Here is a 15,790-nt window from a genome sequence, read left to right on the forward strand (position 1 = left end):
CTCAAAATTGCATTTCATTTGCAAAAGTCTCGTTGCACACGGCGGTTCGCGAATCGCGCTTCCTCTTCCCGCTGCAGCTGTGTGCGTGTGGGTGTACTCGTATTGGCTGCGTGTATGTGTGTGCGTAACTACACTGCAAATTGTGACGGATTCATGTGGCCTTAAGGGGGAAATAACTTGCATTTGACAGGTGCGATCAAGTGTGCCGTCTCATAAAATAAAAAAGACGTGAATAACCTAGGATGTCTGTTTGCATTCTCTTTTTGCGCCACTGGTAAGCGAGAAAATTGATTAAAATGCACATTACAAAGGGGAAATATATTAAAAAATATATGTAGCTCAAATCTTAAGTATTGCCGAGTGTGTGTGTATGAGATGGAGGGAAAGAGAGAGAGAGAGCGAGAGAGAGAACGGGAGAGTGCAGCCAGAAATTGCAATACACACAAACAAATTGCCACGCAAAAAGCGGCCGGCTTGCCCTCCCCCTCCCCTCCTCCACTGGTGCCCCCCTTCGTCCACCCCTTTGTATGTGTGCATTGGATGCACTTGGTGCGATTCATTTGCTTTTATTACCATTTTTGCCCGTCTCCGTACTCTTTTTTCCTTATTTTGTGGGGCCTTCTGCGCGGTGGCAACCCTGGCAGCGAAATGCGTTGGCGAATAAGTTCTCTACCCTTTTGTCAGTGTGGGACGCGACTTTGAAATGCTTGGAGCTGGCGGCGATGCAGCGCTAAATGCAATACAAACGTTAAAAACAAAGAAATAATATTAACTGAAATCAAAGAACTTGTCAATATGTTATACTTCTACTACGCTATGAAATGGTGATCGGTCAAATGAGAAAAATGAATAAAATGTGCGTGAAATGTAACCAAATACTTAACACAAAATTAACACTTATTAATATATAAATTAAACATTCAATTAATACAATATAAACTTATTCTCTGATAAAACCCGTTTATACCTTTAAAATCGATCTAATAGCACTAGGATTTATATCAAAAAGTTATAAATGAGTACACTTTTTTTATGCTAAAATAACAATGGATCCGTTTTTGTATTTAATCTCAATCATATTAGGTATCGCGAAATTTTAAAACCATCTTGTGCGCCACTCTTTGATCTTGGATTATGTGACAAAACTCACAATAATACACATTTCTGTCCTTTTTCTTACAGTTTTTGAATTATGTTTTTCACCACGTTTAGTAGATTTCGGGGTTGAACTATTTTTACAAACCCTTTTTAATTAATATATAAAATCAAACTAAAACAAAATAATATCTCTCTGCAATTTTCTTGCCGAAAACCAATTGAAGGCAATTAAAACGCATTTTCTGTGCAATTGATGATGACCTACGACAAAGGAAATGAAGTCATACCCTTACACACACGACTCTTACACACACATCCACACAGCAAGAGGCAAAGTGCAGGCCAAAAGCGAATAAAGAACAAAAACAACAAGCGGGGGCCCTACGAAAGCCAAGAACAACAAATTGCAATTGGCAGTGCGCATGCACATGCACACACACATAGACAACCGCAGCACACACAGATACTCCAACTCAAGGCAAATTGCAGTGGTGTTCGGGCGCTTTTGTTCTCCTACAAAAAGAAAATTCAGCTCGAAAAAGTACTTAAAAATATAATTCCAATTAAATTTTGCTTGAAAATATTCGAAATATTCTACAAAAGTGGGGAACATTAATAAATTAAAACTTTGTCCGCCCCCCTCTTTCATCCCTTCTCTTTCTACCTTCCTTTATTTATAATATTAAAATGCGCGTCATGCCAACGACAGTTGAATGCACTCGGCCTTTGCCTCCAATGGCTTCCCCCTTGACTGATAATGATAATAAACAGATTATTCGCTTTTTCCAATACATTTTTGTATTTAAATCCAAAGCTGATTGAAAGCCGCTAGCTTCACTTTTATGCCACAAAGTATGCCTCTTAAGTAGTATTCGACATTTCAAACACTGAATGTGTGAATAAAAATCTCGTTTTATTCTTTTCTATATGTAAGAAAGGGTTTAAAGAATTTTAGCACTTTTTTCCATTGGAAACTCATAGCTTTTCAAAACCCTCTGCATTTCAAAACATAGTAAATGCGTTAATATTGTCTGTAGAGTTTCTGAATTACTGATTTGATATCTTATCCCGAACGAGCTGCATTTTTCATATTTTATACTCTTACTCCCATGAACTAAATATTCTGACTCATTGTCCGACGGCGTTTCCTTTCGACCTTGAGTGAAGTATTTAAAGTAGAATGGGCAGTGCAATTATTAAATTCTCTGCGAACGGCAGGGGCATTCCATTGCACTTGGTGGTTGTCCCTCTCTCGGCCATTTGCTCATGTTGTGTATCTACAACTAGAATTACTCATCATCAGCATTTCCATAGAAATCAGAACTCAAAACAATAAACCAAAGTAGCGTAGACTGTTTAATTATTAAATAGAATGGCTATAATATAACCTTTTCTTGCAATCTACTTAAAATTAGTTCGACTATATATATATATATATATTATACATAATATATAATATATTTCTAAAAACAAAACCTGTTGTAAGAAAGAAATGCTTTGAAAGTTAAATGATCAAAAAAGACTTTAAAATTAAAACTATATAATAAAACAAACGATAAAACTTGATGCATAAATGATTTTGAACAAAGGACCTGAAAGCACCATAAACAGTAATGCTAGCCATTTCAAAACTAAAATCAGAGTAAATGTGAATTTATAGAATCCTTTCAGGACTTGAACAGTACTTTTCCTACTTCCTTCTTTCGTACCATTTGAACTCTACATTTTTTGTTGGGCAAGTGCAAAAGGGATGGGTAGAGGTGCCAAAGGACAATGGTTCAAGTGCAAAGAGGATGCCAAGCCGCATGCAACAATGCCAACAACAAGGACCGAACGAACGCCGAAGGACATGCCGTGCAATTTCCTTTTCTGTGGTGAGTTGCAGCTATTGCGTATACGCCGTGTGGTGTACAGAGGGAAAGAGAGGCCACTATGCCGTCTGGATAGACAGAGAGAGCCGCTATTTATAGCAGGGAGCTCCAAAACCGAGCTCAGCCTTGATTCCGCCCTTGAACTAACATTGCTGGGGAACTATTCCTGTCTCTCCAGTCCCGTCCCCCGACCCGACCCGTCCTTTCCACTCCACTCCCGTCTCGTTTTCGTACCCTCCGAACCGCCCGGCAGTCATCACAGCTGGAAACCAGTTGTGGGAGCACATATGAGGAGGATGTGCCAGGGGAACGCTGGGTTTACAGGAGGTACTTGGGGCATTCAGAACCACACAGAACCACAGTGCATATGCCGCCAGTCAAGCGGTGATTTTGAGTTTGCAGTTCGCTCTTTCGCACTGTCCTAAGCCCCATGTCCTTGCCCCGCCAAACTGAACTCAGCAGGCTTTGACATTGATTTTGTGCATCCTGCAGCTGTGTTTGTGCCTCCGCTCCTATTGCAACCATACAACTCCCACTCGACTCTACTCAGCTGTCAGCAGTTGCTGATGTCATGGCTGTTTATACAAATAATTTGATTGTTTAGCAAGCACTTAGAAATAAAAGCTTCAAAAGCGGAAAGTACGATAGCTGGTATAGGATTGGAGTTATAGGCGGAGTGGGATCGATTTACGGATAATATTTAACCTTGATTTTGTTTGTAAAATCGGCATTAGCTGGGATCGAAATCGGAGAAGTTGTTTGACTAGCAGTTGGATTTCAAACGAGATCCATATAAATCCATAGATAAATACACAAATTGTAGGCATTGAATGAGCCGGTGCCTCGTTTGATATATTAAGAGGATATTTAGATATGAATTATAATTTCTCAGGCTCAATGAATTAATATATATTCCCCAGCAGTTGGCTAAGAATCTATTTTACAATTGAGTATAAATACTTACTCCAAGTTGTGATCGACATATGTATGTATGTTCAGGATCAACTGGAGTCGTATTACATTTCACACTTCAATATTTCTTGCTGGCAACTAAGTTACTACCTGTAGCACTGACAAATGCACTCCTTCTTGTATAAATTATTAAAATTTAATGCGTAATAAAGGCGAAATAAAAGCAAAGCTGGCTGATGAAAAAGAAACAAGAACCACAATTGAAACTTGAGCAAACAAAGGGCTGCGGAAAATGTTTGCAAATTGAGTTTCAAGTAAATATGAGCAATGCAATGTGAAAAGTAAATACACGGAGAGAAACGAACACCAATAAGTCGCTGAGAGCGCACAAGCACATCTACAAGCGAAGTGCTGCACTCACAGATAGATGAATAGACTGGAGAAAAGTCTCTCAGCTTGTATCTTTGACTGTGAGCGAGCTTGTGTCTGTGAGCATCTTTGTATCTATCGGATGCAGTTTTACGCTTTAAAAGGAATTCTGTAGTTTATGCATGCGATGCGTTGTCTATATAAAGTTTTTTCCCCAACCCCCTTTTCCCACCATCTGCTGCCGTCTCTTTCGCTCGCCACCAGACCCTCTCTTTCTACGACTGTACTCTGGCAGCCATGGAAACGACGTCATCGCATCATCGTCGTGCGTTGAGATGCCGAACCTAGCCAGCAATGGCGGTCTCCTCTCCGATTCCACGTTCCACCTCTCTGACGCCAGAAAAATGCAACCAAATTGGGAATCAATATGGGCAAATATTGAATCATAATAGTTTAAATCAGATTTATTTGATAAGTCTGAAGAGAGCGTACAAAATAAAACGGTAAGGAGAGGGTAAAATAGGCAAGACAGTGGGAAACTTTTCATGCGATACGATATTTTAAAGATGACAGTAATTATTTCCTAAAGAACTGGCAGAAACAACAAAGCAAGTTCTAGTACTTCAGCACCCCGTCTCCCACTTAAATTCCATGTTCTTGGTCTTTTGTGTATCTGTGTATCCGTGGGATACGATGTCTTCCTCTTTGTCCTTCTTTGCCATATGCAGCCGTTAAAAATTCGAAATAGCGATGGAAGATGAGAGATGACGGGACTCATAAGCAGCTTAAGGCACAATTAAACCTTCTTTCCTTCCTTATTTTGAGCCAAAGCATTTCAATTAGTATATATAACGCATACGCCACGTTGTCTGTTAGTGAGAAAGAGGCGGATAAGTAGCCTCGCATAAAAGCTAAACAATTATCAGAAATTATTATTAAAGATGCTGAAGAATGTTTGAAAAATGTGGCTGATGCTTAGGTACAGAAAGAGCGAAGAAATATGTTTGCTACTTGACAAAATGGTTAATGCAGATGTTAATAATAAAAAAAATGTTTAGGAATTCTACTAAAATTCTTCAGCTAAAGCTGTAAACGATAATTGAATTAATTCTTGCTTAATTGCTCTGAAAGCTTGTAGCTTGCATTTGCCATAAAAGTGTAATGTGTAAACATGTGTAGTTCAATAATGCAACGTTATGAGATCACATAATCCAGCAAATACAGACCCTCAAGTGACTTTGCTGATGTCACAAATTGCTGGTCAGAATTGCGTATACGCCATATTGGCTTTCACAAAGTGCCACACTAAATGCACCTGTTCAAAGCTCGGTCTCCTGCTGTGTCATCAATAACTAACGACCATAATCCTGGTCACCCGCGGCTGGTTCTGTCCCTTGTTTTCTTTTCCCAGTTGCTTCCCCATTGTGTACTTTTTGCTGCCAAGCAATTGGAACGGAGATGAATTCAGAGCGGTAGACTGACTGCAACGGAGGGTCGACGACAGATTAACCCTTGGCGAACTGCTTGATTGACTTTGGTGCGCATGTGCATGAGGATCACCCTCTCGAAAAAAAGGTTCCGAACTTGCCCCATAACTGTACTTGTGCAAAAAGAAACTAAACCGTATTCAGAGCATGACCATCAAAGAAAAGGGGGAATCCGCATCGCCAGATACAGGGAAATGCAAGAAGGAACTGAGAAAGTGAGCGAGAGTCAGGGGGAACACATAGAGATTGCATTCCAAGTCGTATAAAGGGTTAGCTTTGTGTACGTTGCAATTTTCGAAGCATTTCCATATGTACGTTTTTTCTGCTGCTGTCGCTGGTCTCGTTCAAATGCATCGTAATGAATGTCATCCGTTTCACTTTGAATTATGTCATCCACTGTGACACACATTTGCAAACACTACCAGCTTGGATATACACACGCAAGTGTAATATATAAAATCGTATATATGTATGTACATATATACAATCATATATGTAAATATAAACATGCATAGCCCAACCAACTGTTTCTCATTAGCCATAGAAAATGACCCCTTCCTTCGCCTGGCTCCCCATTTGGTCTTCGGTTTCATTAAGGCTTTGTTTCCGTTTTTGTTACACAAGTTTTTTGTATACACATATCTAAAATGTCTGAAATCGAGACTGTTTCGATAACTGCCTAACTAGAGCATAGTATCTAAAATTAATAGATTAACAATAAAATTCCTTCTTTTGTGGAATGATTATTTCGTTAATAACACGGGGGAAGTAAAGTATGTAAACAAATTGCAATTTCATATGGCTGTAATATATTTTTCTTATTAATTTTATGCATTCTATACATTCGTTAATTTTGTAATCCGAGTTGATTCCACAACTACAACGAAATGCAGCACATTACGGAATGTATTCATAGGCCGTCCCGAAACAATAGAAGCTATTTTAATCGTTAAAAAAGTGGACTAACCGACAACAATAAATAAAGTCTCACAAACCCCTGTTTAAATAAGCAAAATTGAAATTGATGTGAAAAACTGGTGCTGGCATAACACAATTACGTGGGTAACAAATAATTCATACATTCCAGTGCACCAACAAATGTTGTTAAATTTGTTGTTTTTTTACTTCACTACCAAGTATTGCCTAATAGATAGTTGGTATTAATTAATGCAATGTGTGAGGGTGAAATGCTTGTAGGATCAATCCGGAAAACTCTTTAAAGAGCCCAGTCTACCGATGATAAAAGCAACAACCAACTTCACAAGTTTCTAGCGTCCTCTTTACAAGTAAAGAAAATAAAAGTTTAAGGTAAAGTAAAGAATGCTGGAACAAATAAGTATAATAGAGTAGAGTATAACATTGTCGAACCTGACATAGGTAGGGTGAGGTAAATTTCCTTGATTCCACAGGTTTGGTTCTACTGTGTGATATGATACGCATCTTAAGAAAACTAATTCTTGATTTGGATTTCCGTTCCTACCATTCCGTCCACGATATTTATTCAAGTATTAAAACGCCTTACCCGAAATTCCCTATACACGAAAGGAAACTGGATTGTAGATAGTGAATCTGCAGATGCATCACTACATATAATGCACGTAAAAAACGTTTTCTTCATTTTGGTTTTAACCAATTGAGTTGAAGCTTGCAAACTAATTTTCTGTGCAATTTCTGAGTCTGCTGATTATTAAGTGGATCACTGCCAAATCGTGTAACCAATATAGTGTAGGTCTCAATTTCATCAGATGTTATCATAAACATAAGCCCAAATTACCGCCTTCGTTCAACACCAGCAGATGCCTTGTAAAAACGCAATCGTTCGTTTGTGTCGACCAAAAATTGCCCGAAAATTATATAGTCGCTATCCTGAGCCCTTTCGCCGATCCTCTGTTGCTGTCCAAGTTGCTACATTTAACGGTACAACTAATTTATGCCGCCAACCAAAGAAGGAACTTCTAAAGAATTGGCCCGAACAAAGTCAGAAAAACAGACAATGAGCTCGAACTGAACAGAACTCTACCGAAGGCGGAAGTTCGCCAAAGAAGCCAATTGAATGCAACAAAGTTGAATACAAAAAGGAAAAGAACGCAAAACTCGAGTCAAAGAAGAAGTGCAGCTCAACGAGGCTTGAAAGTTTTGGTGCAAAATAAAAGGAACGCACTTTTACTAAATACTCAGGCAATATAAATGTAAAACCTATTTTTAAAGACTCCAAATAAATATTATAAGATCAATTTGACGTGCATATTTGTTTTATTAACATTTATAGTACAATTACAATTCTAAGCAAAAGAGAAAAATTAGGTATTGTTGGAACATGCTTTTAAATCAAACGAGCTAAGATACAAAATGACTGAATAAGTAAGGGCTCATTTCTAACAAGCAAAGCAGAAAAACACAGAGAAGAAAGGAGTTTGAATTCAAAATGGAGAAGGGAACTGCGGTTAATTGGCAGCTGCCTTGAGGAGGCCAACAGAAGGAGCCAGGAGACGGGTCGAAAGGATAAGTGAAAGAACTGCAACCGGTTAGCAGACACTTCTTCCTCAGCTTCTTGGTTGAATTTATATGTTTGGTCTACACGGCGTATGCGTAATTAGATCTGTGTATTTACATTAGGTTCGTTTGCTAATTGGACTAAAGTTGCTAAGCGCACTGCACTCGGCAGCTAACAAAGGGAGAAAAATAAAGTTGGTGCTGAGGTATCAGAGAAAAATACACTTAAAAAAATAATTGGTTATGCTGGGCTTAGTAGTAGTTTAATTCTTAAACATACATCGTAGATATGTTTGATTGAAACCCAAAATACTTGAAATTGCTTTTTGTTTTGACACAATGAAATGTAGTTCGACAAGCAACGTTTTAATGATCTTGTTTGTTGATTTACGAGATTGTAAATTTCCAAATAGCTTTAAAAGTCAGTTTATTGGCACATTCGAAGGTCCGTTTATTGGCTTAGGATTTTCCGTGGTGCTAGACACATATTGGCATTGAATCGATGTTGATAATGGCGAAGATGATAATCAGGTTTTGGCTTTAAGCGATCCTCGACCCCGGGTTGCTCGCCAGAATGTTGGCCTTCTCTTTGACTTTTGCAGACCCCTTTTTGTAACCCTTTTCCCCTCAGCCAGTGACGTTGCATTCAATTTCTGCAACAGCCATAAAACGAGTTTTTGCCACCGTTCTTCCCGCTTTTTTGCCGCTTCTTCACGCCGTTCTTCCCCCTCGGCACATACACATTCACATTCTTCAGGCACTCCCCTCGAAGCCCCCTTTCCCCAGCCTAACCCCGTTTTAAACCCCTTCCGAACCGAACCCCCCTTCCCCTTCCCCTTCCCCTTCCGCTTGCCACGCTCTATTGGATTCCTGATGTGGTGCGACTTTGGTTCGTCTACCTTCTGGCTTTTGTTTAGTTGCCATGTTGCATAGGATTTTGAACCCGTTTCGCTCACCCCCTGCTTTCCTCGAACCGCCGCCCATGGCCCATTGCATGTGGCGTCCCTAACCTAACCCAACTTTTTAGCGCAAACGCTTTGTTTCTCTGCTTTTCTGTGTTTGTTGTGTTTGCCTTGCACGTTTGCTGCTTGTCTTCACTCACACAACACTCGTAAAAGGTATAGAAACCGAAAAAATCAACCATTTTTATGAGTTTTCATTGTGGAAATTGCATTTGTGGATATCTCTCAACGGCGGTGGAATTTGTTAATTGTTCAATAAAGCCGATTTTTTTAGAAACTGTCTACATTTGAGTATAGCCTCCCACATTGCCTCCTTTTAAATCGCTGAAATTCAATAAACTATTAAGTCCATGTATCTCTTAAGCTTAAAGTCACCTTATCTTCGGAATCTTAGACTCAAGCTTAAACTCAAGCTATATTATATAACGAGGTTTAAAGAACCATTGTGGTCTTAAACCCAAATATAATAACTGTAATTTATCAGTTATATCATCGACGTCCCAGAAACTGATTTAATTTCGCCACTTTCATACCTCTTTCCCTGGGATTCTTTACAACTTTCCTGCCTCCTTTTTACTTTCAAACTTTGGCATGTCAACTGCGAGAGGACCGCTGCTCCCACAGGAAAAAGATCTCGTTTTAATGGAAATAATTGCAATTTTGTGCCAGATTTATGACCGGCACCCACGCACACTGGCCGAAAAGTCGAGCAGAATCAAAATCTCCTGCACTCGCACTCATAACTCACTCAAGCCAAAGACAACGGATGCTCTCTCCCGCTTTTCTGGCATATGAAAATTTGCAAAAGTAATTTGTGGCACATGTGGGTGGGCTCTGAACAAATGCCAGTTGTGGGCGCCACGAGGGGGGCGTGAAATGCAATCAACTACAATGAGAATTTACGTGCAACAAAAATGGAAAGGCAACAAACAAAAAGACAGCAGCAAATGTGTGTAAGCTGCGCGTATTTCCTGTTTGCCTGTGTGTTTGTACGCAAATATGCAAAGTGAATGAAATCGTCAGCGGTCTCCCCAACAGGAATGCACTCGAAGAAAATATTGCCAAATCTGCTTGTAGCTTGCCGCTCTGTAAAATTGATTTGACAGCTCAAATAAAATAGAGAATTTAATACTTTACAAGTACTTAACCTAAATGGTTGCTGCATTTAAAAAGTCCTTTATGCTCTAATCGCATAACCTAAAAAATCATTTAAGTTTTTATACGTAATAATAATGTTTAATGTTTACTAAATATATCATTGAATTATATCATATATCATATATCATAATATCATTGAATTTCGAGTTAATATTATAATAATTGTAGTTCAGAAATAAAAGCTCTATTATATTTTAAATTCTTAAAAAACAAACCAATAACGTAAGCAACCCATTTTTTTAAAGTCGAACATGAAAGAAATCAAATTTTAAAAGGCAAAACATTTAAGCACCAAAAGCTATTGCCAAAGAGAGCGGAAGAGCGCATTCTCTTAGGTTCTCTTAATCGCGCATCGCTGCTGTTGCTGCTGTGCTGCTGCTGCTGCGCTGCAAGTTGCGTGTCATTGACCTTTGGAATTGCATGTTGCTGCTGCTGCCGGCGTCGCTTTTTCGCTTCCTCGATTTCGCTTCTGTGTGCCGCCGCTCTCCTCCGGCTACGTCATTCTACGCTACTTCGCACTGGAATACTGCCACTGCCACATTGAAGTTTTTTCATCTTGCCACATGAGGCAGCCTGCCTGCAGCTGTGCCAGTGTGTGTGTCTGGTTGCTCACGTGCGCCCCCTCTTTCGCCCTCTCTTGGCTCTTGGAGTGCCAAATTATATCAAGGAAGGATACTGCGCCGCTTATCTTCCGCCTCCATTGTTGCCCCCAAAAGTTATTTCAATATCTCCGGGGTGCCTCACTCCCTGCTCCGGGTTTTAATGCACTTTTTCGTCCAATATCTGGGGATTTCTTTTGGTTTCAATTAGGTGCTTAATCTTTCACTGAGAATAATTATTTGGAACTTTTTATTTACATTTGGTTAACAAGAATTTTACACAGATTCATTGCATTCATTTATATTATTTCATATAACTGAAAATTGGGTAAAGTTCAGTTCTCTCAAAAAAGACGATTAACTTAGGATTTAATTTGTAAATTAAAAATGATATAAAAAAGTTTTCTTAAGGTGTAAACTAAATCGAAGCAATCGAAATACTAGCAGGGATTAACCCATACAAATTGCTTAAGTGAAAACCATCTTTTATTGATTGTTACCATTATTCACTGAAACTGATGTTCATATGTTCATATAAATGCAAGTTAAAAAAAAACTACTAAAAAGAAGATAAAATTCAATAAAGCCCTTCTCCATTGTTCCGCCACTGAACCATTGACCATCCGGCGGATAATTCGCGACAAACTCCAAAAACGAAAGCAGCTGAAAGAAGGGAAAAAGTTTGCCAGCGATTGTCTGGAGAGTCTTGTCTCAGGGTTTTCAGTCGCAGAGTTTCCGAGTTTGCGAGTTCATTGAACGCCTTCGCCTTTGCCATCGTCATCGCCATCGCCTGCGCCCAGACATAAAGCAAACGCAAACTCAATAAGCGAACGCACGAGCAAATAAACAGCAGCCAATAAGAGATACGAGTGTGCAGATACAAATCGCAGCCAAAGATACTCTTCTCCTGCTGTCACAACAGGCCCAAAGAAGAGCCCAAGACGGCAAAGATGCGTGGAAGACACTGCGGCAAAGCCGAGGGAACAGGTTGAGATGGTCCCGGCATCAAGGGCCATGGGGATCGATCGATCAATTGGTGTATATATGCAGCATTCTGGACCGGAATTGGTCGATCTTCAGAAAAGCGAGTGGCATTAAAGGGATTTCATTTACATTAATGCAATTCAATTATTATCCAATTTAATTATTATCGAAAGTAAAATCAGTAAATCTGGGATGTTCATTACTAAAATAAACAAGACAACGACGCACGTTAGCTACATACAGGTTATTTGCGAATATTTACGAATATTAAGAATTTAATTTAAAATGGAATTAAATCCAAGGAATGCCCTCAGAATCTTGTAATTACAAAACGCTGAGAGACACGCGTCATCTGCCATATGATTTAATTGGCGACAAAAATATTGCACAATTGTGGGCCTGCAGCTAACAACCGAGCGACAAAGTGCCAGTCAAAACACGGCAAGTGCGGCTGTCCCAGGCCCAGAAACAGCACAAAAAGCCAGACCCAGACCCAGACTCGGCCATAAAAAAAGGCAGTCAATGTACCCAAAAACCAAAAAACACAAACGAAAAAAAAAATAAAATAAAAAGGCAAGGAAACGCAAAAAGAAGAGGAAAAACAAAGCAAAGTTAGGAGGAACCGTAGCATGACGCGGCAGCCATGACCCACACCAACAAACAGGAAGAGCGGAGCGAAAGGCCAAAACAACTTTTGGCCAAAAAGCGGCAACTGTAATAAAAGTGCAGGAGCGGTGCGAGTGAGGTGGCAGCACCCAGTGGGAGCGAGAGGGGCTGTGTGCAAAGAGAGCGGGCATTTACTCGCATCAACGCCAAATTTCAATTACTATTACCAACGCGATGGAGGAAGGAACGAAGGACGAAAGAGTCCAGGAAAAGTAGAAAGTTTACATTACCAGGATAAAAGAAAAGTGCCTGAAAGCAGGGTCTCAAGTAAAATAAATTGCGACTTTGGGAAGAACTTACTTTTTCCTTGCTGCAAGGATTAAGGAGAATGATAAACCTCTTATTGTATAAGAATAAAATATTAATTACAATTTAATTACTTTAAAAATAAGAATGGGAAAATAACATTTGTATATCGATTTTTCTATAATGGAAAAATAAATTTGAATATTCCTTTTTGTTAAATATATCTCCAGAACCAACTATCAAGAAAACATAGATTTTAAATTACCCAAGACCCAGACTTTTTTCCCTGTGTAAATGTTTATGTTGTGGGCCAGAAGGAGTTTGGCGGCTTAGAGTGAATGAAGCATAAGTGAGATGAACTGCAGATGGAGGTTCGTTCTCCGGATTCTCTCTGCTGTTGTTGGATCCGTCGTATAGTCGTACATGGCCATTAAAAATGGCTGCTAACATGACTGCGAACAACACTCACACAGCCGTACACAGAGAAAAAGAGTAGCATCAGACACTGCGGAAGGAGACACATAAGGCACACAACAGCACAAACAAACGTGGCACACCAACACAAACGCCACTTGCGGCAGCATTTAAATCGGAGCAGCTCCACGAACGGAGTTGCAAAACAGAACGCCCAAAGGTTAATCAACTCTGCAACTCTCGACTCTCCCATCTGCAGTACAGGGTTGCCATCGCGCAACTCCGCATTTTGCTGTTGTCTGTGGCAAGAAAGGGCGAAAAAGGGGGATTGTTGCAGGTGGAGGGGAGTGGGGGCATGGAGCAGCGAAGGCCAAGCAGCAGAGTCTAATTGAATTGGTTGGTTGGATGATGTTGACTCTGCTCCACTCTTTTTTGCCCCCAACTCCAACTCCTTCTCTGCTTTCTCCCCCTTTCCACTCCCCTCTCCCCTCTCGACACCGATGACAATGGCATTGAGTAAGAGTCACAGGTCTCTCTGCAAAGAGAGCCCAAAGTTAGAGCCCAAAGTGTACTAAGAGCTTAGCGTATTGCATAATTTTGTGCAACTCCCACACACATAGGCGCTTTTGGCCTGTCTGTGTGGAGGTTCCTCGTTCTGCATGTGTATGCATGTGTGGCATTGGCTTTGCTTGTGTGTGGGAGCTTTGGCCTTGGTTTTTTGCAACGCTGGTGCCGTCGTTAATAGGAAAATCAAATCTATTTTACAAGAATTTACAATGTATTTTATAGTTGTTTTAAGGCCAACAAAGAAAGTGCTCAATCACAGCTAATAAACATTGCAAATGTCGCGCTTTTAATTTAATTTTCTGCTGCCAGGGATAAATTAAAATTAATGGCAAAAATGCCGCTTGACAGGCAGCGAGTGAAGAAAAAGCAAACAGCTTCCAGATGATTGCATCCTGCCGACTGGACGCAAATGAAAATGTATTTTTGATTAATGAGCAAAGGGTCAAAGGATGACTCCTTTTTTCGAACTTAAATAACGAACTTTTAATGAAATTGGCTAGCAAAAAAAGTCATTTAAATATGACCATAAAATTTATGCGTACAGCGCACACGGCGTATGTGTGATATTTTCGATAAAATTGATGTTAAGTTAAATAGCAAAGGTAAACACACAGAGAGTGCTACCGATAGGGTTAAGAGAGCTAAAGAGAACCGAGAACGAGTTGCAAAAAAAGCATGTTGCAAAAATTTGCAGCGCTGCTCTGCTGCTGCTGCTTCTGCTGGTGCTGCTGCTGCGCACTGTTACCGGTTTTTAATAGGAAGGAAACCAGAAAGCAGCCCCTCATGCTGGTATTCGTGTGCCTTTGCGCTAGTGTGCGCTGGTGTGTGTGTGTAGCGTCTGTCTGCTGTGAATTTGTTGAGGCAGGTCCTGGCTGAAATACGCGAAAATAGGTACAGCCAACGAACTGCGCTCCAGACGACTGTCTGCTACCACCGAAAGAAGCATTGAAAACATGTGGAAAAGTGGCAGGGCCAATGGGTGAAGACGGCTAGAGAATCGCATCAGCAGTACCCAGAGCCGAGAACCCAGAGCCCATAGCCCAGAACACAGAGCCCGGTACCCCCACTAGTACATATGTAGTATGGTAGCTGCAACATGGAACTGGCAACTGGCAACTGGGAACAGGGAACAACAACACACTCGGGACAACAACACACATATAGCCAAAACACTCGATAGATACAGCCGCAGTCGCCGCTCTGCCGCCGCTCAGCCGAGCATAGTGGCATAGCTATAGCTTCAGGTTCAGCCTCAGTTTCGGTTCTGAGCTTCAGCTGCAGCAACGTTTCCTCACCCAATCCTCAGCTGCACATAATATATATACCACCATCTGTATATACCCCTTCTCCGTGTAGCTCAGTTGGTTAGCTTCGCGTCGTACTATTTCTTATGTTCCTATACTTTTTTTTGGTGATTCTTCCACGTTCGGGCAAAAAGATGAATATGTAATGCAATTTTTCCACTGCTCGCTTTTCTTTGTTGCAAATTGAATCGAACTGCAGTGAGCTGCCCGATCGGCTTACGTGGCCGAGGAGGCAAATCTATGGGGGATTAGGCCAAGTCAAGTGGAATTGTTCTTTCACAAAGCTCTCTTTGGTGCTTATTCATGGTCAATGTGCAAACAAATAATAAACATTCAAATATACGAGACGCTTAGGCTAAGATTTATACGAAAGAAACCAATCTAATATGGATTTTGACAAATGTAGTGACATTAATTTTCTGCATTCATCTTCCTATCTCTTGCAGATTATCCGAAACTTATGTGACAACAATCAGCAAATAGTCATAAACATAAATGGCATTCGTGCTGGCAATAACGAATAAATTCAATTATTATTTGCTTTTCTCTATTTTCTCTTATCAAATTAAATTCAATATATCAAATTCAATTTAATTTAACTATCTAGACAATTTAAGCATTGACTTTGTTGTGGAAAAAATCAAAGATCTATGTTCAAGG

The 15,790-nt window shown here is 40.1% G+C and overlaps 1 long non-coding RNA gene across 4 annotated transcripts in view; it reads left to right on the forward strand.

The window, feature by feature from the left end:
• The window catches only part of LOC26535782, a 17,723-nt gene continuing 1,933 nt past the window's right edge, over window positions 1-15,790 (forward strand). The window contains exons 1-3 of one of the 4 annotated variants that reach the window (XR_005560489.2): window positions 1-856; window positions 2,759-2,972; window positions 15,577-15,789. This is a non-coding gene — a long non-coding RNA (uncharacterized LOC26535782). Of the gene's footprint in view, window positions 2,973-15,576; window position 15,790 lie in introns of all 4 variants that reach the window. The other 3 variants (XR_005560487.2, XR_005560490.2, XR_005560488.2) reach the window with 3 other exon arrangements.

Source organism: Drosophila yakuba, chromosome 2R (assembly GCF_016746365.2).
Source record: "Drosophila yakuba strain Tai18E2 chromosome 2R, Prin_Dyak_Tai18E2_2.1, whole genome shotgun sequence".
Taxonomy (NCBI): Eukaryota; Metazoa; Arthropoda; class Insecta; order Diptera; family Drosophilidae; genus Drosophila; species Drosophila yakuba.